The 24,809-nt window shown below is 36.5% G+C and overlaps 1 protein-coding gene across 3 annotated transcripts in view; it reads left to right on the forward strand.

Moving 5' to 3' along the window:
* The window catches only part of LOC136829368 (uncharacterized), a 489,602-nt gene that overhangs the window by 370,319 nt on the left and 94,474 nt on the right, over positions 1-24,809 (forward strand). For all 3 annotated transcript variants that reach the window (XR_010850369.1, XM_067087816.1, XM_067087817.1), the window contains 3 exons: positions 16,402-16,430; positions 16,618-16,760; positions 18,545-18,636. The gene's annotated coding sequence lies outside the window, so the exon portion shown is untranslated. The remainder of the gene's footprint in view (positions 1-16,401; positions 16,431-16,617; positions 16,761-18,544; positions 18,637-24,809) is intronic.

The following is a 24,809-nucleotide window of genomic DNA, read 5'->3' on the forward strand; positions in this document are numbered from 1 at the left end:
TGGTAGGTGGAAATTCGGCCCGGAGTGGCCTTCTTGTTGGGTCGGGATCTTCTCTGCGGAAGCCCGTCACCAACGCCACTCCGCAGCCACGTTACCTCCTCCACGGAGGCCCCATCTAAAACTCTCAACCATGACAAACCTCCACCTTCCGCCCACCAAAGTGGTCCGCGGAAGGGGCACAGCCCAAACCATTTCAGGCCTAGCCCTCTCCAATCGCGAAGGGCTGGCCCACCAAGAGGTCCTCCCCTCCGCGAAGAGAGATTCAGGAGGAGCAGTACCGCTGCAGGACGTGCAAGCGGGCAGACCACTCCACAAATTGGGAGGGCTGCCCAAACAAGCAACGCCCAGCGGACGCCCCGAACAAAACTCACCGGAGGCTACGATCTCCTGCTGGGGCAGGAATCTCTGCCGCAGCCAACCACAAGTCGTCCGCGAGGTATTGCACCTCCGGACCCCTCATCAGGCATGCCTGACCTCAACTGCTGCCAGTGCCACTTGCGAGCACTGAGCAGTGCCAGACTCCGTCCGCCACGGACGTTGAGCTACCAATGGAAAAGGCCCTATGCCGGGTCTAAATCATGAGGCGAATCCTCCTCCGGGAGATTTAGGATTCCCCATGCAGTTGATCATCGCGACTGGAGAGCCTCCAGCACCCGAAACTTCTTCTTTGCAAGATTCTTCTTTGCAAAATTTGAATCCAGGGATGAACCCTGGAGGATCGAAATGGTACCCCTCCTTGGAAGACCAGGAACTGGCATCCTCGGACGCAGAAGTCGAGATCGCTCTCGCTCCGGTTGTCGCAGCAGCCGGAGTAGGGAGTCCTCCCGCAGCTTTTGCAGTTGCCCCTGACTTCGCGCCCGCTAGCCCTTCTGGCCTGTCCCCGGAGTCGGTGCTCTCATCACCTGCTAGGCCAGCTACTGATAGGCCTTGGAGGAAACCGAAGAAGAAGAAGAAGGGGCGGAAGAGAGCCCAGTAGTTGCCGAGCTATACGCTCATCCTGGCACTAGTGCCCTCTCGGCACAGTGCCCTAACATCTAAGAGTGATCCTGGCCCCTTGCCCAGAGAAGGTAGCCAGTGTGATCTCTTCCTTTTATTTGTACCTAGCCTAGGCCACCTTAAAGTTCGGTACATCAATTTAGTAGCCTTGTTCTTTCCACTTACCACCGAGCCGCAGTAATCATGTAAGTAGCCTAACTAATTTCAGTAATCTTAACTATTGTGAAACGAGCCACGATGCTCGTGACACGCATGGCCTAAGACCTCAGTGAGGCACCCATTTATCATATGAGGCAACCCTCATGAATTAACTAGTAAATTTTAATTGTATTAAACATAAACCATGTTGTAATTTAGTTAGAATATGAACTCTTATGTTGGTGCTACGGTCGGGTTAGGATAGGTTAGGCTAGGGAATATCATAGAATGTACCACTAGGCTAGGTCTAAAACACATCTTGATTGTAGGAGGTAGCCTATAATAACCGTGAGCACCTTCTAGTACTATTAGAATTAGGTAAAGTAGTGATTACAGCTCATATCCTATCTAGGGTTAGGTAGTTCTGTAGCTAGGTAGGCTAACCAGGACTAATCTGCCCAGGGGAAGGAGAGTAACCTACGAGAGGCGAACAGCTTGTAGTATAGACCTTCACGCCCGAAAAGGGAGTGAAGGCCCTCTTAAGGGGGAGCTTTTATAAATATTACTGCTGTTCGCCCTCGATGTAGTTAGGTGTAGAAATTATCAGCCTCACTGAGACAGAGAACATCTCTGCCCGCCGGTAGGCTAGGCATTTAAAAATAACAATCACCGCAGTTAGACAAATGGCGCCATAGGCTGGAAAGTTTGTAAACAAAATATGCTAGGGGCATTAGGGACCTAAGCCTCAGAGGGGTTTACGCTCAATGACCCCTAGTTATGGTGGCCCTTAAGCTTTATTCTATGCATTCGACGATGCCTTTGTCAAGGTCGGATTGCCCGGGCGGTATAAGCCCTCCTCTGGAAGGAACGAAGCGAGGTCGGGTCAGAGAGATTCCAGCGTCGCTGAACCAGGGTGACGCTGCGTGCGTGCCCGAACGATATTCTTTGTTCTTATTACTTTTCCTCCTACGTCTAACTTAATTAGTGAATTGGGAAGACTGCCAGAATACGACTCCTGAGGTCCCTCGTTTGCGCAGCGACTCGACATTCACGGTAAGTCCGATTCTTGTTGAAGCTTCGTCGATTGACTAGTACTTTTCTGTATTTCACATTTTTTCTTTGTTTTCTTCCTTCAGCCACCACTTAGGGTATATGTGTTTACAAAGTCTAGATTAAGCCTAATTATTATATTGTTAGCTTCAACCCGTTATTCCAGTAAACTACCTAGGATTTAGGTAAGCAAAATCAGGTTAAATCTCGATGCTTTGTATGCCTCGCGTCGAATGTTTGGAAGAACCATTGCGTTTAAAATCAAATTCATCTCAAATATTCTTTGTTAAGTTTAATAACCCTTAACTGGCGACCTTTGGCTAATTAACGTCTGTCTTTGAGGTTAACTTTTGGCTTCAAGTGGCAGGTTACGTGTAATCTTGGTTTGCAGGGCCGTAAAATTACGTAAATTGAATAATACATGATCAACCAAGACCCTCACACGTAACAATATATATATATATATATATATATATATATATATATATATATATATATATATATATATATATATATATATATATATATATATATATATATATAAAGGTTGAGAGAGCTGAATGTACCTTGCATGTCATATTACGATGATTATTAATATTGTACGAATACTCCGCATATTTAAAGATTCATTATTCACAGAGGCGAATTGCTAGGTGAACTGCGTTCTTCCGTGCGTTACGAATGCATCTGTGTGACTGTAGAGCCCTCCACCTAGGAAGTAGCCTTAAAAAACTGAGCTCGAAATCTGAGGAGAGCTTCTGCATTTCCTCTCGAACAGATGGAAGCCTTTGTACAGTTCTCTTTCCTGATGATTGCTGCAAGATTCAGGTTTCCACGGGCTGTATCTTATTATTATTATTATTATTATTATTATTATTATTATTATTATTATTATTATTAGTATTACTATTATTATTATTATTATTATTCTCTAGATATTATAATAGTCACCAATAATTTGTTAACTAGTGTTCTGAAATTTCCAACGCCATTTTCAAATCCATATTAACTACTTCTGTGATTACTTCACTCATTTCAGAATCCCCTTTATAATCGACATTCAACAACATTGAAAACGATCACGCCACAGACACAAGACTGCATTCTTTCCAGACAGTATTTCGCCTTTGACTTTGCTTATTTTATAATCTACTTATTCATTAATCATTATTTGTACGTACAGATCTCCAGAATATTTAACTTTTCTCCTTAAGGTTCTTACTTCCCTTAGGCCCGATCACTTCATAAGTTCTATGTTGAATATGCGTATCTCCATTTTCACTTTTAAGTCCACTAGCTTTCTTCTATAGCGACAGTCATTCAGCCTGAGCGTTTCATTATCGTGCCCTGGCCTCCGATCAGTCAATACTGCTTCCGATTTCTTAGCGGTAGGTCGCCAGTACACGATAATGGACAAGCAGACTCTTTCTCTGTCGGTAAACTTTACATTTCAGTTTCGAGAGCAATCGATAGCGTCTGAGGGACAGCAGTTCCTGAGGTAAAGGAAATATGTTATTTCAAGCTTTGCTGATATATTATCATTTATCAACTACTGTAACGATAAAAGAGATTAGAAATACTGCATATCGTTCTCAGACCATATAAGATAATGAATTATTCTTCTCAGAGCCTCGACTTCACCTTTCACCCTAAACTTATTTTTAGCAAGCCAGCTACAATACAATCACGAGCATCAAAAAGTTAAACGATTTTCAGTTAGTATACAGCGGTCTACCCGAAAGCCAAATCGAAGTCCTTCAAAAGAAGGCATCGTGCTTACCCCATACGAATGGGAAAAAAGCACGTTAAAAGAAGAAGAGAGGAAAGAACAGCTGAGCACTACTGTAGGTATTCATATATATGGCCCCACAGTACGCGTGCTTCAGTTCAGAGTTACCAGGTCTTCGTCGTCAAGGATAATAGCTTCTGGTATTTCATACGGATCAGCCATTCCAGGAAGTCTTCCGGTTTGCCTATCCTCGGTGACAACAACAAGGTCATTTTCCTCTTGAGATGACTCAGATTTCGAGGCAATAATGTCTCGTTGTTGACATCGCGTCCTTGTATTCCCCCATCCAGCATGGCGGCTTAGAATTTCAGTCAAGTGATGTGTCTATGTAACCCGACTGTCTCTTCGAGGCTTTGATGAACTTGTGTTTTTCCTCGCTTGCCTTGTGAGTATTAGACCTTTTTGGAGAGAATATCCGTAAATATAGATTATTTGTAAAGACCGATTACTTGCTTTACAATGAGATTATGTCCCCTAAACTTCGTTAATATGACAGTTAAGGAAGACAACTACAAATCTTTGGGTACAAGTTGATAAGAAGTATAAGCAGATAATCTAAAAAAGCATTTCGAACATCCGATACACGATACGTTGAAGAACATTTGAAGTAATATTGGTTTGTAAATAAAATATGCTTTGTTCTTAAAAGAGAAATCCTGTTAAGAAAACTCTCTCATCACAGAAATTGGAATCCCAGACATCGAGTTAATTAGACGAGCAGCTGCAAGGTTTTGGCAGAAATTACATTAACGGGATGTTTCCCAGACTAAAACCTTTCACATCTTATAAAGAGTCGTTTGAGAGTCAAGAGTGAAGTAAGAAATTCTGTCTCAACTCCTTCCACTGTAATCCGTTTCCTCCGACTCGCAGTTAAATTGGATTGTTCTTTTACGGACATTTTTTCACGATGATGATGATTCGTTACAAATTTCATTAACGTTGCTTTGAAATGGGAAAGTTTTAAGATGACTATTTTGGGTTGGTATTAAGATAAGTTTTGTGTTTACAGTATCTATAACCATTCCCTGAAACTTGAAAATTTTAAACTTTTTGAATTATTGAGAGAAAGGAATCTTGAAATCATTACGCTTCTTTCTCATGGGAGATTTATAGTAAACAGACAATAAAATTCGAGGGCAGAGAGAGAGAGAGAGAGAGTGCAGGCTAATATTTACAATAGTGTAACGCCTTTAGGGTAGCATTACTTTTTTGAGTATCTTTATTAATAGGATTTATTGAATACATATAAATGTTTCTCAACGATCCATCGAACAAAATTGTGATAGGGATTATTTGAGCAAACTTCAGAGGTTTAGCATAAAAAATTGAAGTCATTCAATTTTGAGAAAACAGTTAGAAAATATAAACTTCGTGAAATAAGAGCTTTTTATCTACAAAGTACTAATTTCAGACACTCAGGTCCATATAACTCTCTACGCCTCATTTTACAAATGATTGTAAAGCGGAATAACTGATACAAATAACACACTTCTTCAGATGAATACGAAGATGAGGAGAGAGGCATTACCCATTCTAAATACGGATGAAAATCATTTTACAGAAAATTACAAAAAATCTCTAACGTGGCTGTCAGCTGAAAATAGCTTCCCTTTGATGAGAATGAGGTCATCAGAGAATATAAGCCACATAAACGTATAAAATTTACCAAAACAGACATCTTACCATTGTGCATAATTATAAGTCAGGAAAATCAAAATTTGAATTTTATGTGATCAATATTCTTAGTTCTGTTATTCCTGTAATCCTTTTGTATGCAATTATATTGGGTAAAACATAGTAATCTTCTAAACATTATTAGGTGTTTGTGCTTCGCTCTTTATCATTCTTTATTCATTTGATTATTTCCTATGAAAGCCAAACAGCACTCTCTGAAGTTCGTCAGAACATAGTCCTATTTCTTAATCAAAACTGGCAAGGCTTCAAAATTGGTTTCATATCATTATCATCATACAGGAACAGTAAAAGTAGTTGGACACAGGTTCAAAGGAAAATATTTACGACAATGGTTCACACTAACAGAATGTGGTTAATAATACTATTGTTTATTATGATTATTCTTTTAAGGGCATATCTCAGACTAAGTGGTCCATATTTTCTGACTTCACACAGTCTCCTCTTCCCATGAGGGGTGATCTCTTCTTCTGTATTGACACAGACAGCAATTTTTTTTTATTCCTGTCATCTGAAAGAAAACGGAATCTTATCTTTTCACTGGATGTGTTTCCTTTGATATATGATCTGCCAAGTTAATGGAATAATTAACCTGCCTACATTCTCCGAAGATTACTTCTTTGGTAGATAGAATTCCTTACTATCAGAGAAAATCATTTTTCTCTCTTTCTTTTTGATGGCTGAGGCGTTTATTACTTCTTTAAACGTGAAAATTTTAAATAAGTGTAAAAAAAAACATCGAGTATTAGCACACACTGACTACATTTTAACTACAGTTAAAATGCAAATCAAAACTCTTGTTCGATTAATAAAAGAAAGCTTCTTTCACGTTTTGTTTGCAAAGCACAGCTCAGCAATTTTAAAAATATATTACAGTTTTATTGCTATTCTAATAATTATCCAGTACAGCACATCAAGGGAGATGAAAATACTGTACTTGAGGACCTCTCCAGTGTAAATAATACAGAAATTTATAAACTCAATAATGATGACAGTAATATGAGAAGTGGCAGTGGAATTTCTGATTGGATTCCAATAGAAAACAATAATCAAAATGTCTAGCAATATACATATTGATTATTTGTATTCAGTAGACAGATAACATTCAACGAAACCATGATGTATGATATATTACGAGGAAAGACAAAAAAATTGACAAAAAATTATTTAAACATGAAATTCACCCCCCTACGCGCCCCCAAAAATTCTATAGTCCTTTATTGTGTTACAACGAACTTTAAAAGCACAAGCCTTTATATGCAAGTCGAACCGAGCGTATCCTTTCCCCTGAAAGGCTTCATTAATTATGATAGTGGTGTTCATCATGGTCTCCATTACTCTGAGGTCTCACAGTTCGAAACGAAGTTTTCTTCTGCGTATCTCCCGCTTTAGTTACTCATTATCGTTTCCTAAATCCTTAACAGGTGGCTCTCTATGCAGCAGCTCCTAGGTAAGAAATCTTTCCATTTGTGCGTTAAGTATCCTCAATTTAGCTAATGGCACGCCCGAAAAGCTTTCCAAGAGCCTAATTAACCAATTCACACGACGTCAGTCTGAAAGAGATGAATACTAATTCAGATCAAGTGCTTGTTATTTAATGCATGGCGTACTTCAATTTACTGCATCAATCCAATTTGGAAAATGGTGCGTTTCGAGATAAGCTGCGCTCCGTAAAGGTGAAGCTTAACACGAAAATCATGAATAATTTTAGCAGGGAAAATGCCGAAGCAGATTCTTCATCGCTGATTAGACTCGGCAGAAGGTTTTTAGAAATTAAAGTAAATAATTATTGTCTAAATACTGAAATGTCAATATGTAAGATGATATGGTTTTAACTGAATGGCGTGTGACGAAAGATCATACAAAAGTAGTATTACTGTATACACTAAATCAGATATCGTAATTACATGTTTTTTTGGCTTGATTTTTCATTGTTTCTGAGATACGTATCTCATATGTTCAGAAGTTGAAGTGAATTAGTTTCGATGGGCGTTATCAGTAACACAAGTGACCAAACCCAACTGTTTCCTAAGGCTACATTTAAGATATATTTTGAGATCCGTGATGATCCTGCGTACAAAGTTTATTTTGCAGTAAAATCTTACTTTAAAATTAGTAATCTCCCCTAAGATAGTTAATACCTGTGCCTTTAACTGTGAATAACTGGTCGGACGTATGATGCATGGCCCATTTTAATACACACACACACACACAACCATATATATATATATATATATATATATATATATATATATATATATATATATATATATATATATATATATATATATATATATATATATATATATATATATATATATACACAGTATATATATGTATATAAATGTATATATATGTATATATATAGGTAAGGTAAGGAATGACAGTTTCGGTGTTCATAATGCAGATGCATTTTCTTTTCAGTATCTGGAAGTTTCAGAAAAGTCTGTGCAGCATGAAAATAGGACATTGAGTGTTTTGAAATATCAGCTCAGTGGTCTGGTTAAACTAAGGTATACTTAACTTCTAAGGTTTTGTAAGAATAACAGGACATTCTCGACAGCTTCGTATCGTTACAAAAATATGCACCGAAATTTAAGTTTGTCTAAAATCTAGAAAAAAAAAATCAAGTTTTTCATTCCCTGGTGATTATCATTATGTGCGCGTAGTAAACTCTATAACAAATTGTGCAAACAACACTGTAGATTTTGCCCGTGAAAGACTTTGGTATTTAGGATCTATAAAAAAGATCAGGAAATGGTCAAGTCTCTGAAATGATACCAATACGATTATATCCATTCTTCCTTCTTCTTATACTCGCGAATATTATTAACATGCTGATATCAAGCACAGCGACGTCAAGCTGAACGAGAAATGCGACTTAAAAACCCGTCTTGGTGCCACGACAAAAGAAATCCCCGCGCCACTTGAAGCCATTAAAAAACTCATCTCCTGCTGCACTTCGTCGTCGTAAAGGTTTAAGGCGGCTGTTGCTAACAAGCACCATTCCCGTTTTACGAACGCGCTGCATTATTCCAGGATCCTCCCAGCTCGCAAAAACTCATTTGGGAGGAAATTGTATTTCAATACCTGACGGTAATATCTCTCTCGGCATAAACGGAGCAGTGACCGTAAAAAGGCTTCGGGAAGAGAATTTCCGCACCGCTGAATCTCTTTCAGACACTGCGCACGATATGAAATATTGACTAATATCTCTAATGATTATCTGGGCGCAGTTTTTTTTTTTTTCGGAGGAGAGGTGAGAGCCACCTGTTGGTGGAATTAAGAAAGCCATTCCACAACACTTAGAGATGCAGACGTAGGTAGTACATAAAAGATCTTACATAAATCGAGAAGTAACTCGACAGATAACAAAACTTTACGTGGAAGCTATTAAAACTAAATTCGGGGTATTAATTACGTACAACTTTCCCCATACATTCATCCAAGACAACAGTTACGCGTATAGAACTGGAATGGTTTGGCTGAAATTCTGGTAGCTGCCATCCCCGGAATTATTAGATCATCCAAGATTCAGGCTTACGATGAAAGGTGCAATTTATAAAACGATGATTGAGCACTAGTGGTTTTAATATTTCTATATGAAATACGTCACTTGCACACTAAGATCGCTTTTATCAAATTTGCCTGTATTCGGATATGGCACACACGAAAATACATACATTTTATATATATATATATATATATATATATATATATATATATATATATATATATATATATATATATATATATATATATATATATATCTGACTACCTATCAGTATGTCATCAGTTCGTTTTGCCATTGAAACTTCTATCACTTGTGTAGACGGATTAAAAGATTGTAATATGACATACCAAACAACCGTATGCATTAGAAGACATTTATCATAGGAAATAGAGAATCTTCATTTTGCTAGCACCACGACGCATGTTAAAAATTTTTTCAGTTTCCTGTGAGTTAAAACAACTTTGATATTACAAGTCAATGAAAAAACAGGTTAAAATCTTATTCTTAGACATGATAATAACTAATTTCCTATTTGGTTTTTTTATTTACAAAGAGTTAGGAAACCTAGAGTTATATAAAGTTTTTTAGGGACTACGTTTGTTACAGACGCACTTGCTGATTTTTACGTAAACTGCAAATACTGTAACAGCAAAAAAATGTGATATTAACAAATACCTCAGTTATAATTATGATATTCATTTGAGGAAGAACAAGAATGTCAAACGTTATATTCAGTCTCATTTGCCTCTAAAAATATCCGAAAACTATTTATTCTCCTTTGTATATGTAACGAAATTTAAAAACAAAAAAATTATGAAATAATTAAAAACGAAACATTTCAGCTGTCTTGAAAAAGATAAGAATATCTCTCGAAATTTCAAATCCAACTTATTCCTACGTGCTTTATGTCTGTATTCAGTTATCTCTGTTTGACTTTATGCAGGGAGTAAGTTGGCGCTGGGAAGGTCAAACAGTCACCCCTTATTGACAAATCCTGTTTCGACCGGACAACGAGTATAAACCAGGGCCAGGCACCAAATTGAGACACACACAGACGTTGATGGCATAATGTGCATTAGTTGGGGCATCCGCTGGGTATATGTTGATGAAATACTTACTGCATTCTAAGTATCCATTTGATGCATATAGATGTTAAGTCTTGGACGACAGTGAAGAATTATGTGCTGACTTGTCAGTGGCACTTCCGCTGCAGGTGCAATTGTGTCGACGTTGGAGGTTTACGCAGTTAGATACAACGAGGTTGTCTGACGCGTGCATGTTTGTTTTCCTGACCGTGATCAGTGCAATACTTAATATATAGTTGCCTTTCGCCACACATGTACTGTACAATTTAAACCTGCGAATTTGTTTGTGAGTAAACGAAACGTTACGCTTAAGAATATAAAGAACAGACGCAGTCTTAAAATTTTCTTCAATGATTTCACATAACGCCTAGAACGAAAATACGTTGGAATAAATCGTTATTATGATGAAGTCTCCGGCCACTTCTAATTAAATCAAGTAGCAGGACTTGCTTTATATTCTTTGTATGCGCGAACTCTCTTCTTTTTTTCATTTATTTGCTTCCTTTAGTATGTAATACTATTTTCCTTTCCACCCTTCAGGTACACACACACACACACATTTTATATATATATATATATATATATATATATATATATATATATATATATATATATATATATATGTATGTACATATACATATATATGTATATGTATATAATAGTAATAATACACGCTAAAGATATCAAATATGTAAATGAAAATAGATGGTAGTTCACATATACAAAGAATATATTGGTTTGTATACACACACACGTGTATATATATATATATATATATATATATATATATATATATATATATATATATGTGTATATATATATATATATATATATATATATATATATATATATATATATATATATATGTGTGTGTGTGTGTGTGTGTGTGTGTGTTTGTGTGTGTGTGTGTATGTGTGTACAAACCAATATGAAGAAGTGAGTTTCTATGCGTTTTTACTCGAAAGGTATAGAAACAATGGGAAAAGGTAATTTTGTACACAGCTGGTTCATGAAACGAAAAGAAAATAAACCAAAATAATCAGAATATCATTAAATACAATTTAAAACAACGCAACTATATAAAATTAGACCCTTCCGCCGTGTTCACCCCTCCCTTCTCTCTCTCTCTCTCTCTCTCTCTCTCTCTCTCTCTCTCTCTCTCTCTCTCTCTCTCTCTCTCTCTCTCGTCAAACAGTGTTTACTGAACCAAATATAATAGAACATTTATTCTTCTTCTGGCTCCCACTTTCTATACTTCACAATATCTCTGTTCAGGAGTTGTAAATGCTTATTATCACGGGTGAAGAAACCTTTTGCATTGATCTGTTATCATATAAATGCGTAATTGCACATTTGTCTACAAGTGTAGATATTACATAAATTTGCATGGGGACCTAGTTAAACTAATTGTGCTTAAATAAGCTGCACTTACATCTGCGTTTTTTTTTCTTCTAAAAATTCATTTTGAAAACATTGAAAGTAATATACATGCAAACTATCAAGATATTATGTAAATGTTCAAAACCAAGACTCGAAAACAAACTGAAAATCTGGTATGGGATGAGAATTCAAACCGTCAACTCAGTGATATACCTTTTTTTTTTTTTTTTTTCGTTCCAACACTAACTCATGTGTAACAGGATTCACTTGTCCGTAGGGTAAGGTCACGTGACCGCGGTCGGTGGCAATGGTACTATTTCATGCAAATTCAGTTTGTTTGCTGCGCTTCTATCACAGGGTTTCAAATATTTCATTAAAAATCCGCGAGTGACAAAAAATTGACAAAGAGAGTACAAACCAGGGGAAATTTGTATAACATATACATATATATACAGTATATATATATATATATATATATATATATATATATATATATATATATATATATGGTGGTGTGTGTGTGTGTAAACTTAATGCGTTTTGCTTATCATGTATGGAACGATAAATTAAATGATAAGAAAAGCAAATCTCAGAGAAATAGTCACGGGGAATGAAAACAGTAACTGAAATAATGTAGATTTGAATGTAAGTCAGGGAATGATATACTGGATAAAGTATTACTGCCAAAATATATATATATATATATATGTATATATATATATATATATATATATATATATATATATATATATATATATATATATATATATATATATGGCAGCTTTCCAAATTAAATCGAGACCCAGAAAAATATAATTTTCCTTTCTGAAAAAAACAGGACTTAGAAAAAAACTCTCTCTCTCTCTCTCTCTCTCTCTCTCTCTCTCTCTCTTCGATCGTAAATACAAAGAAGGAACATCTCGCCTTCAGTTTTTATTGATTTATTACAACATTTGACTGATCACACCGGAAAGTGAAGAATGTATTCCGAGCAAGAATGAAAACCGTTCTGAATTTATTCAGTCTGTGGATCTTTCAAACGACCTCTCCAAGGGCCGCAGACTATCCCGTTAGGCTTAAGCGTAAGCCATCATCGAGATGTCTTGTGGAAGGAGATATTGATCCCGGTAGTTCGCTAAACTTCCCTTCTCTGAAAGGAATCTTTAATAAATCCCCTCCCCCCATTTCTTGTTTTTTTTATTTATTTATTTATTTATTTATATTATAATTTTTTTTTTTTTCTTCTCGGCAGTTTTAACGGAATTTACTTAAATACAGTTAAAAAGCGAATGCGTAAGTTTTTTTTATTTGAAAAAATTAACTGAGAAAGATGAAGAGATTTTGAATCACACCCGTATCTCCTTCGGAGAACGCAGATGAAACTAAATACTTTTATTAAAAGAAAAAGCTGAAGAAATTCTAGATGAAAATAGAAATCATAAGTAAAGGAAAAAGCGCCCACTGCCATTTCAACAACTCTTGAGCAAAACAAGTAATTAAACGAAACTGATATTGCTTGGAATCTCTCTCTCTCTCTCTCTCTCTCTCTCTCTCTCTCTCTCTCTCTCTCTCTCTCTCTCTCTCCTTCAAGTTAGAAGAAATTTATCCTTCACTGAAAGTTAGGCTTACGGGGAAAATAGGTAAAGAAGAATAAGAACGCCATTTTATTAGAAATTTTCCCTATTCAGGCGGTAATTTATTAGAGAGAGAGAGAGAGTTTTAATTGTTACCAAAGCTCCTGGCATACAACTCCCCTAACTTTCCTCTCCATTTAGTTACCAGACTTTTCTTGAAAGAAAGCTCGTAATGGGAATCTCCAGACACGTCGTGAATGTTAAGAAGAAAATACATTCGGCAACCTTTCGCATTCATTTATTTCATTTTTCATGAGCTGTGAATTCAGCTGCACTAAAAAGATATTTTTAGGAATTTATGCTGGAAATAATGAAGACATGGAAATTAAAAGATATCGATTACTACCTAACTTTTTTTTTCTCTACAGAATGACACATAGGAAAGCCTACTTAGATGTGATTATAGTGACAGTTAACATAATGCCATTATTATTATTATTATTATTATTATTATTATTATTATTATTATTATTATTATTATTATTATTATTATTATTATTCAGTAGATGAAACCTAATCATATGGAACAAGCCCACAGGGGCCATTGACTTAAAATTCAATCTTCCAAAGAATAGGTGTTCATTAGGAAGAAGTAAGAGGAAGTAAATTGAAATACAGAAAGAACATATCCCACTTATTAAAAATGAAAAAAATTAATAAATAGATAAAAAATTATTAAAATGCAAGAAGAATATATTAGAGTAGTAATGCATAGCATTTTCTCTTGAACTTCTGAAATGCCAGTTGCACGACATCCTCTGGGAGGCTGTTCCACAGTCCAACGGTGTGTGGAATAAAGAACCTCTGGAACTGAGAACTTCGACAGCGAGACACATTTACTGCATATTGGTGCTGCTGTTCAGCGAAGCTGGTTGCTCTCGGCAGATAAAGGGGATCGGGGATCAGTTGTGAATGTGAAAAATCTCTCTTGAAATACGATTTATGAAAAAGTGAACTACAGCGAGTTTGCGATTTTCTGGTTCGGTTAATGTCTTCCATGTTTTCTACTTACCAAGTCAGAAAGAGAGAGAGAGAGAGAGAGAGAGAGAGAGAGAGAGAGAATGTCTAGTTAGGCTGTTTACCGAGCTCCCCTGTCCGCCAGTCACGTAACCTATATTGGCGTCCCCATGTTTAAGTCTAAAGTTTTCCCTGTATCTAATGCTCACTGACAAACAGAATGGACTCTTAAATAAATGTAAAAGTTTATATAATAATAATTAATGTTGCGTCCTAGGACGCAAAACGTTTGTAGCATTTTTAACTACACTTGAAGGAAGGAATGATTAAAAACATCGACAACAGGAAATTATTACAATTTCCTCTCTCTCTCTCTCTCTCTCTCTCTCTCTCTCTCTCTCTCTCTCTCTCTCTCTTCTTCTTCTTCTTCTTCCCCTTCCCATCCACAAATGCTCGTTGTCTTTTGAACGAGCTTCGAGTTTACTGTCCTCCTACGCGAGCTTTTCAGTAATTTGTCAGTGATCACGTGGTACCGTCATCCAGAATTCTTTATTAAATATAGGGCAGTTCACACATGGATATGCCGTTAGTGCTCGAGTTCAACTTCATGCTAGCACTGGTTAACCTTACAACCAGCCAGGGAAGCAGAAGTCACTCCCTTAACGATGCCAGGGAGGCAGATGCCACTCCCCTAACGACACTAGGGAAGCAGATGCTCCCCCTTAATGACGCCAGGGAAGCAGATGAGCTTCCTTAATGACGTCAGGGATGCAGATGCACAACCTTGATGACGCCAGGGAAGCAGATGCGCTTCCGTAATGACGTCAGGGAAGCAGATGCACTCCCTTAATGACACCAGGGAAGCAGATGCACTCCCTTAATGACACCAGGGAAGCAGATGCACTCCCTTAATGACGCCAGGGAAGCAGATGCACTCCCTTAATGACGCACGTGTCATTGGCAGTCTGTTGAACCTCGGATGTTTTCCCAGAGTTTTCAGTAGTAGAGCGGGTAACCTTCTTTGTTTCTTTCCACAGATTATGCGCTGCAGATTCCTCCCCCCCCCCAACCCCTGTCATTCTATTAAGTAGTACCACTGATCCAGTTCCCTTTTACGTCATCGATGCATAATACCTGAACGCCGGTTTTGTTGGAGGCTGTTGGGAAAAGCATCATTGCTCTATTACCTTTCACACACAGGATAATAACGATTTCCTTACACGTAAGGCAAAAACCGTACTTTATTTTTCAATTAAGATATAGCAGTGCTCTGTATAAACCAAATTTTTACCTTTGGCTAAGCTGTTTATTATTAATATATTCAATGAGCAGTTAGAAAACTTAATTCCAAATATATTTTGCATAGTTACTCAGAGGACCTCTGCTAATCATCAAATCTTAGTCCCAAAAAGTCTTTCGTTGACTGACTTTCGTTGTCCTTCAGCTGTGCCTCTCCCCACCCTTAAACGAAAAACAAGGACGTCGTTGTCTTTCGCGCAAATCGTTCACGTTTCAAAATGGGTGACTCCATGGTCCTTAATAGTGACGTCACAACGACGGTTTCTTCAGCAAGCAAATCCTTTGTTTACTCGGTTTTCGCCTCGTGAACAGCGAAGTTACTGAAGTGTTGTTGCGTTGTTTGTCGACGAACCGTGCAGTATTTGGACTATAACCATATACTTACTTTCTGAGAAGGAATAATTTCAAGCTGGTTGGACTTACTATTGAAGGTTATTGGTGGCTTGAAGGGTGGTTTATGTGATGGCGTGACGACTCCCTCTGCCTCTTGTAAGGCTCAGTTTTTATCCGGTTATGTGCAATATTTATAACTATGCATTTTGTGGCTTATTTCCCATAACTGTAACAGTTCATGACTCTGGTTATTTAACGTAAGGTCGTGTCTTTATTCTTGTTCCTTGGACTTTTTCAGTTATACTTTTAAACTGTAGTAAAATTGATATTTTAAAAATTTCATGACTGATTTTTGCCTTGATGTAATGAAATATAGACGATTATAACAGATGTGAATATCGGTTACTGCTGTTCGTCGACAACAACGAATACTTGTATGGTATTTTTTTAATCTACATTTTGATATTTTCTAAAGCTAAAACATATTTCACTGGTTCATTTGTTTCTACACTACATATCTGATATTTTTTTCAGGATCTAGAGATCTCGGGTGGTCCATAAAGGTTCGTATTTACTCCATAAAGTACTTTGAAAATATACTTGTTAAAACCTTGCATGAGTTTAAAGTAAAGCCTTCCATTAGAGTTTTATATCTACCTTTAGTCTTTTAACGATATGACTGGTTATTGTTTTTCATTTATTAAAACCAATCCATAAACATCTTTAATGAAAATTTAAAACTACTTTCAGATTTTAGTGAAACCTGAACTATTTGACGAAGCTAACTACGCTTGTGAGGAATAGCTGAAGTGAAAATTCTCAATCCAGGATCGTTTGACTCAGAATGTACGTAAATTGGCCTTCCCTCCTAGGGCTGGCTTAATAAAAACCAGGTGAGATATAAAACTAACCAAACCAACCTTTTTTTCGCCCCTGTATGGGTCGAGACCCCTCCCGTGCCCTGCTTCATAGGTCTTAGACCTATTGCAGGTGTGTGGGAGGTTCAAATAACGGTGACCGCCCTATAATCCGAAGGCCCGATAGTCCGAAGGTCCGATAGTCCGAAAGTCAGCAGGCCCGATAGTCCGAAGGTCCGATAGTCCGAAAGTCAGAAGGTCCGATAGTCCGACGGACTGTAATCAGCCCCCCACCCCTCCATAGCTAATACGGCAAAATTGTAAACAGTAAACACCCATAAAAATACCAACATAACGTACCCTAGGGGTGTTTACTGGTTACAATTTTGCCGTATTAGCCATGGAGGTGGGGGGATTAATCAGGCGGGGGTGGGGGGCGCTTGCCTCGGAATGCCGGCTTAGACCTACGACTATCGGGCCTTCGGACTATCGGGCCTTCGGACTAACGGACTGCAATCCAAATAACTTTAACAATAAAATTTTTCTTTCAGGTAAATTAAGTGCAGTAGTTTAGCCAAAACTTGCCTTGACTTCAGGTTTTTTCAGCTTTTTGAGATTTAAAAAGTAGTAATGAGACTACATATGTTCAGCGCCAAAGAAATTTTACTTTGCACAATCTTGCCGGTTTTGTCAAGAACTTTTAACTGCTAGTTTTTAAGTTTTGTACTGAAAGTACAGATGTTAACGTACGCTTTTAGGTATTTCGTCAGATTGTTAACATTACCTAAATTACCTGTCTGTTTCTTAGTTTTTCTATTTTCAAAATTTAGCAGCAATGTAGTTTTACTTTTGCATCTGTACTTCTTAACTTGAGAGGGCGTTAACTTTTCAAAATGTTTTTAATGTCAAATTAACTTTTGTGGTAATGAATCGTTTTGAGCATTAAGATATAACGTAAGTTTTTTTTTTTTAGGTTTTAGATGGAACTTTCAATTTATATATTTTTTATACTTTGCCTTAAATTTTTGTTCATAGTACAAATGAACTTAATCAGGTATCAGCAGTTTAAAGCTTAAAGCATAATAGTAATATTCATGCCAATAATACAACGAGCAGGCCTACATATTTGCTAGACTACAATAAATGCCCGTAAGGGGGTAGTGCCTTTAGTGCACCTCACGCGTGCACCTCACGCGGTGCACTGTAGAAATAACTTGAGGTTCTTTAAGTCCATTTGTCCCCTAGCTGCAATCCCTTTTAGTCCTTTAACTGTACATCTGTTTCATATTATCTTTCTTCCATCTTACTCTCCAAACAATTGTCTCAGTGCAGCTGCAAGGTTTTCCTCCTGTTAAAACTTTCATAGATTTTTACTATAAATTTCCGTTTCCTCGTTGAATGACCTCATGCGTCCCATTGCTTAGCCTTCGGCCTAAATTCTATATTTATTCTATTCAATTGCTTTAGTACAATCAGTAAGCATATAAGAATCGATTTCAGTAATGTTGAAGTTTACAGATCATCGAGTCCAAGAAAGTAACGCTGGATTGTTCAGAGCCTTGATTTAACAGCCTTGGCAAATTGACTTTTTGTAACTTTTGGTACTTCTGGTCCCTTGGTTTACTAGCAATTTTTTTTTTTTTTTGCTGCTCTAGTCAGAGGCTTTCTTTTGTAAAGAAGAAAACTGGATATATTGCAAAGGCTTCCGTATTTAAGTTAAACCCCTTTTTACAGACTGTTTAAGAATCTTAGATTTAAATATTTTGTATTTTAATTACAGGAGCATTTTCTGCCATAATTTTATTTTTTCTGCTTTTCAGGATGGTTATTGGAACAATTAAACAGTGGAAACTACTTCGTTTTACAAGAACTACGGTCGTTGCTTTTACTCCACAGCAGGTTTTTAAATGAGGTGAGGTTGGAGCTTGGCATTGCTGATATATTTCATGTCGTAAGTTGTCCTGCATTGATGGTTCAAAGGTGTAATTAGTTATTTAAGTATCATATGGTATTAAATAATGGACGTGCCAGTATGAACTTTTTTGTCCCCACCAATAACAGCATTTGCAAAGTGGTAAGGTATAAGTTGACTTGGCTGCTTTTACTTAGAAACCCTGAAGTCAGACTTCATGTGCCATCACTTGGTAACTTAGAGGAAATAGTTGTTTCTCTTAATTACTGAAACTACTATGGGTCAGCATTTTTATTTTACAAAACAGTCTTAAATTCTGATAATAAATAGTCAGTTTATGGTAAAAGATTGAAAATTCAGAAAAATCTTTGTAAAAGAATACCTGTTATTAACAACTGACAATTTAAACAATTGACAATTTCAACTTCAGCTGAGATTAAATAACTGAATTTACATTAACTGCTGTTTACAGCCTGTACAAATGAAACTAAAATAGTTTGTTCGCGTGTTGCCAGAAAGAAAAGTGCGTAATCTTCAATGAAAGAAGTAATGTATATAAATTTAAATGTTAAATTTGGCAATACTGTTGGTATTTACTGTATATTAAAAACAATACTTTCGCTTCAGTAATTGTTCAACTAGATGCAGTAGATATACTAATTTTTAGTTGAATACATAAAAGCTTTTATCAAATACAAAAACATTTGAAATATGATACAGGCAGAAGTTGAAACTGAAAAAGCAAGCATGGGAAAGCAAATTTTCTCCATTGTATTCGTTGGAAAGAAGTGCTCGATTAATTACAGTTTAAAGGATAAGGATGGTTTTTGTTTGAAATGAAAGATAAAAGTGATATTCTCAGATCTTTCACATAAGGCACCCGTTGAAAAGTAATCGTTAAAGCGGGATAAAAAGAAAATTGCAAAAAGGTTTCTTTACTGTTAATTGCAACAGAAATGGGAATAACTGTTACTCAATGGACTACGTTTGGTACAACGTGATACACAGGATGCTTGTATATTAAAATTAACTCTCTCTCTCTCTCTCTCTCTCTCTCTCTCTCTCTCTCTCTCTCTCTCTCTCTCTCTCTCTCTCTCTCTCTCTCAAGTGGCGTAATTTATGAGAGCCAATGACGGGACAAAAGCTCTAATATTTAAGATCTTCACTATTTTTGCTCCCATGGTCAAATACTTAGGTTCCTCTGGAGATGGGGGTACACTTGGCAGTAAAATATCGATAAAATATCTTAGTTTTCTGAAATTTTGGTCAGTAGCATAAGAAGAAGAAATTTAGAATCTTGGGACACGTGAGATTGGATGGCTTAATGCGTGATATTAGTTATAGGTAAATATATTAAAATCAAGAGATAGAGGTGATTATGTAGATAAGAAAGTGGATGAGTGTGAAAGTAGTGGAGCTAAATACAAAAAAAAAAAAATGTATATTAATAAGGATTCATAATAAAACCACCGCCTTGAAAGTAATGGAGCGAAATGAAGAAAATAGAATATATTAATAAGGATAAAAATAAAACCACAACCTCGATACTGAAACAGTACAAATAAGCAGCTTGAAAGTGCGCACAGAAATGGCTGAGGAACGAAGGGTTGTCAATCGATTATCTAAATATGAAATAAAATTAATGTAGTGAAATTAAGTCACGGCCACCCAGGAAATGTATCCTCCTGAAACGAAATACTCAAATTTCGATGCACTAAAAAACCCTTTACATAGGTAGGTAATCAGAAAATTAGATTACTGTAAGGGTCTCTGTGGTCTGTTAAATCATTTACTTTAGCAATACAGGATTCTTTTAACAAAGCTGTGAAATTTACTTACGAATTCATAGCCAAGTAGTAAAGCAAGTTTTTAATATATTGGATATAACTATAATGCGTGTAGAATGGAAATGAGAAAGACATCTAAATACAATGCCGAAATACATAACACACTGAAACGATGGGAAATATAGGTTAACCGGTGGGGCGGGGGGCCGGCGGTTAGTCCCGTCATTGGGTCTCACCTGGTGCACTGTAGGCATTACAGCGTTCCTTCGGCTCCTAGCTGCAACCTCTTTTTACTGCACCTTCATTCATCTTCTTTCTTCCATCTGACTTTCTAACAATTGTTCCATAGTGCACCTGCGAGGTTTTTCTTCCTGTTACACCTTGCAAAACTTCTTATTGTCAATTTCCTTTTTATCGTAGAATGATCTCATGGGTCCCAGAGCTTGGCCTTCGGCCTAAATTCTATATTCCATCTATCTATAGATTAACAGAACCAAGATTCAGCAAAGTTGTTGGGAAAAAAGCTCTGAATACGCAGCACCAAAATATTTAAAAGTTGTGGCAAAAAATCACGAGAAACGTCACTCGAGAAGAAACTAATTACTTATTTATTAAAAAAAGTTATGACGTAGAAGAACGAAAATTAAAGTAATTTATTAAATGTAACTGACACACTAACGAGGTGGCACGCGGAACAAAACGAGACGAGCAAGCAGACACTCCAAATCAAACAAGGATAATGATGGTTATGAGGATGGTGGTTGTGCAACTGTAACTACTTATTTAGTGTAGTTAAATATTCTATTCAATTTCATTGGTCATTTTCCAAAATAAAAATTACCAATTTAATAAACCTAGTTAACAGACTCATTTGATTTAAGTGTAGATCAGAAAGCAGAGAACAACTTAATTCCAAAGTGAATAATATATTATATATATATATATATATATATATATATATATATATATATATATATATATATATATAATATATATATATATATATATATATATATATATATATATATATATATATATATATATATATATGAAATATAAAAACACTGTATCGTGTTATCAACAGAAGGATCCACAATGATAATCTTGTTTAGGAAGACGAAATGTAAATATTTCTACAAAACATTTCATCTTCCTAAACAAGGTTATCACTGTGGATCATTCTATATATATATATATATATATATATATATATATATATATATATATATATATATATATATATATATATGCTGTGTGTGTGTTCGCGTGTATTTTTGTATTTTCTTATTTAAAGATACATTAACGAGGATTACAGATGACATTCATTACTTACTCTTTCAACTTGCCTCCGAAGATCTTGAGCAGGACGGGACCAACGGTTTTAATTAAGGCTGGACTTGGGTTACCATTACTTCCATTTATAGCTGCTTTAGTACAGATTCTGAATGGTTTCTGCAACTAACATTGTAGAGGAGTGGTTCGTAAAAATTCCTCGATGAGATCATAGGGACGGTTTGATTGAGGGTCACAGTGAATTTTGATGGGGAGAACAAATAGCCTTAAGTTATGAGTTAACGACAGATTTACCTCTTGACATAGAGGGAGTTATACATACCAGTCATTATGGAGTCAGACAAATTTTTGATCGGATTGGCAATGCTCACTTTGCAGTGTACATCAGACGTCTTTATCTATCCACAGTGTTGCACACGGAAGGTTGTCCACCCTCCCCACCCCCTCCCTCTTCCTTTTTACGTCAGACTTGACAAGGATAGGTACCTACATAATTCTTTTTAACAACTGTCACATGATGAGTTTGATTAGTATTATATTAGTTTTTTTTTTCATCAATAAAAGATTTTTTAGTAGGCTATCATTAATTTAAAGGCTTTTGTTAATGGTAATCTTTTAAATCGTCTTCTTAAACAACAACAACAACAACTAAATAATAATAATAATAATAATAATAATAATAATAATAATAATAATAATAATAATATTGAAATTTCTCACTGAGGCAAGTTCATAGCTTCTAATAAAGAGCAAAAAAATTAGACAAATTACGTAATTACCTACAAAAGAGTATTTCTGTTAGAGTTACTCGGGGAATTTATAACACCTTATATACAAGAAAAAAATAATTGCCTTTGCTCCGGCATCTGCCAAAAAAAAAAAAAACTATAATTAAACTATTCCCTATTTTTAAAGCACTGTCATTTGGCAAAGTAATTTACATCCTTTTCCGACTTCTTGTGTAAAACGAATAGCTATAGGTACTGAGCATGAACAGTAATTTTACACAAACTCGATGACTACGAACGTATCCAGGGTGATTGCTGATAACATCTGATTATGATCACCGGTCAGATAAGTACCTCACCTTGGCCGGATGTTGATTTGCGAGAGTGGGTTACGATGTGAAGTAGCCGTGGCTTGTTTGTCTTTCATTTTGCCAAGAAGACACGATATGTTGACATAAGGCAACGCTCTCTCCTCAGGCCAAGAGAATTTCAAGTAGTGATAATTCCATGAAAAAGAAAAGAAATCCATAAGCATGTCAGGTGTTTCATGACTTCTCATTATTTATAACAATTTGGTAATATCTTGATTCCTCTTCTTCTTCTTCTTTATTATTATTTTTTTTCTATCTCAGTCATCATATTTGACTGGGTGGTATTTTTAGTGCGGCGTTCCTGGTTGCATCTTGCCTCCTTAGGAGTCCATCACTTTTTTGAATAATAATAATAATAATAATAATAATAATAATAATAATAATAATAATAATAATAATAATATTATTATTATTATTATTATTATTATTATTATTATTATTATTATTATTATTATTATTATTATTATTATTATTATGTAAGAAGACCTTCTATGAGACATACTTCATGGAAAATAACGTAATTTTGTATCCGTTGAGCTTATACGGTACCTTCTCAGCTTGATCTATGAGTTTCTCTGTTTCACCAGGTAAATCATAATTCAGGTAACCGAATTGTATTATCCCAACGTTTTGGTAGATCAGACTACCATTTATAAAGGGTGAATGGCGCCAGGGATACGTAAAAGGTATATTTATACCCCAAAAGAGGTTTACAAAGAAGGGGGGCGATTTTTGGTTGGATGACACGGCCGGGGAGCTCTCCTATTGGCTGCAAGTCTGGCTGAGTGACAGAGGTAGTGATTGGCTGGAGCTAAGGGGTTCTGCTTACATTGCTTGCTGCTTGAGGAGGAGGGTAGCTGTTATGTTTGGGACATTCCTTGTTGTTCCCCTGATAGTTGATCGGAGGGAGGGTGGTCCTGTATAACGTTGAGTATAGATTTCCACTGAAGAATGGTGAGGGCCTCCTTGTAGCGAGGGCGGTGGTTGTTCGTGTCACCATCGGGGACTGTGGTGTTCCTCACGGTCTACTGGCACTGATGGGAGGGTGGGCGGCTGTCGGTGATACCATGTTGTTCCTTCACGCATTGTTGGTATACCGCCCTTTCCTGTAGATGGATGGCAATCCTCTTGAAGACATGAGTTATGGTCATATTGATGTAGAAATGATGGCATCCTTTCTTGGGGAACTATATCTCGTAGACTACTCCCCTCCTCTTCACAGGATTTCTGCTGACAGTGGGGCTATTTTTCTTGAGGTATTGGGCAGTCCTCTGATCCTTAAAGCAAATCAAGAGGTTGACTGTAGCATCTTCTTCAGTAGGGATTACCTGAGGCTGGCTGATGTTTTTCAGGGTTGATTCATCCTTCTTGAAGTCAGTATTCACACATACCCTGTGTAACAATTGCATGGTTCTTCCATCCTTCCAGAAGCCAGAGCTCTACTGTCAGCAGTATGTCAGTGGTGTTTCTCAACACCCTTGTGATTTGATAGTAAGAATTTCAACTGTCAACTAATGCTTAGGAGATATGTTCAAGCTCTCCAGGGGTGGAAGAGTAGTGGCGAGGGCTTGGCTGATGTAGGCATTTGTAATCAATATTTTAAATTTACCAGGCCATTCGCCATTGTCACTGAAACAGAGCCTGATATCTATAGGTTCTCTGTGGATCTTCATCTGGAAGCCCTGAATACTGCCGGTAACACAGACGTCTTAGAAGGGGATGTTATTGTCAAGTGTTCTCTTGCTTGTGAAGTGGGAACTGATTTTTCTTTAAATGTGCAAAAAAAATTTTCCAGCTCTTCCTCAGTGGTAACTTTACTTAATAACTCTCATATAGAAGTTGGTTAACAACGCACCAAGGTAGAAACTCATGGCAACTCCACTGATCAGAGTGCATTGTCATCCCATTGATCAATGAAAATTACCTCCTTCACAGAGATCCCCAGCATGTAGTGGAGGAACTCCTCTAGGATGTTCAAAGCAGGGATGGATTCA

Source organism: Macrobrachium rosenbergii, chromosome 44 (genome assembly GCF_040412425.1).
Source record: "Macrobrachium rosenbergii isolate ZJJX-2024 chromosome 44, ASM4041242v1, whole genome shotgun sequence".
Taxonomy (NCBI): Eukaryota; Metazoa; Arthropoda; class Malacostraca; order Decapoda; family Palaemonidae; genus Macrobrachium; species Macrobrachium rosenbergii.